Here is a 1,651-nt window from a genome sequence, read left to right on the forward strand (position 1 = left end):
TCTCCCATTACCTTATTGTAATAAACCCTCAACAACAAGACATTCATACAAAATATAAGATACAAAAATAATAATTGTAAACTTAAAACTTTTTGGGGTCCATAAAATTGTAAAAATGGGATTACTTACCATACCTTTCGGTTTTGTTTTGGTGTCTGTTTGTTTTTTATTATTTTATGTATAAATAATTGATATCATCAATGTGGCTATATATTATAATCAATATTAAATTATTTTTTTATAAAATGAATGACTCATTATCTACCTAATTTCAATGCAGTTTAACTACTCTATAGCTTTTACTACATGAACTCAAGAATGAATGGTAATTTAGGCATAAATCACGGTGTACGGTATAAAATCATATCTGATGAATTACTTGTTTTTTTTCTATTCAAATACGAAGCAATTAACAAATTAGATTTATCTCTTTTTCGCTTGCGATATTTGCATTTACTATCCTTCTTTGACGTGTAATGGTAATGTAGTGTGCTATTGCAATATTAAATTATTATATTTTATTATTATTATTTATTTATACAATATTAATACATTAGGTTTTGGGTCCCAAGAGAATCAAGCATTAAATATCAAGAACTTCGATACTTTTTTGAAATTCTTAATGAGACAATATGTTTACTTACCACTCTTTGTTAACTGCCCATTTCAAATGTTATTGAATTAGGCGTTATTTTGCGGAATGCATAATTATTCCAAGATCCAGTCTTGAGACGAGACTTGAATCTCGTGCCAGTATATGGCGAGTCAACATCTCCTGAGGATGCCTCGTGCAGAGGCGAAACACGTGTCGTCCTAGCGGAATTTACACTCAAGAAGGCTCACATTTGAATGTCCATTCCAATATTTCTGTATTACTTGAGTAATTTTTGTACTGATATTCAAAGATGAAATCACCAACCAATATTTAGGTACTATAAGTAACTAATTAATCTTAAAAACCTCATTTTCATCAGAGCGATGTCATTTTCCTAATAAATAAATTGACATATCGCTCTATCAAATCAATTTGATATTTTTAAAGTGATATCCCTCACTTTTGGAATAAATTATAAAAATTTAATTACTTAGATATGTTTAACGACGATTCGAAATCGCTTAGTTTAAGCTCTTTAATAGTTATTTGACGCTAAATCTCGGGTTGTGTGGCGTAATTCCATAGTACCTACAGTTTCTAGAAACTTTCTTCTACATACCACCAAATTGTGGAATGGGTATAAGATATACCTTACCAGTGGGAGGCTCCTCTGCACAGGATGCCGGCTAGATTATGGGTACCACAACGGCGCCTATTTCTGCCGTGCAGCAGTAATGTGTGAGCATTAGTGTTTCGGTCTAAAAGGCGCGGTAGCTAGTGAAATTACTTGGCAAATGAGACTTGCCATCTTATGTCTCAAGGTGACGAGCGCAGTTGCAGTGCCGCTCAGAATATTTTGGTTTTTCAATAATCCTGAGCGGCACCGCAATGAAATGGCAGGGCGTATCAATTACCATCAGCTTAACGTTCTGCTCGTCTCGTCCCTTGTTTTCATTTAAAAAAATACCTTACCTTCAAAAATGCGAGCACATATGAGGTCGGCTACACTCATTTCATTTCACTGGTCTAATCGATATAATGACATAATAAAAATCC

This window comes from Leptidea sinapis, chromosome 40, assembly GCF_905404315.1.
Source record: "Leptidea sinapis chromosome 40, ilLepSina1.1, whole genome shotgun sequence".
NCBI classification, from domain to species: domain Eukaryota; kingdom Metazoa; phylum Arthropoda; class Insecta; order Lepidoptera; family Pieridae; genus Leptidea; species Leptidea sinapis.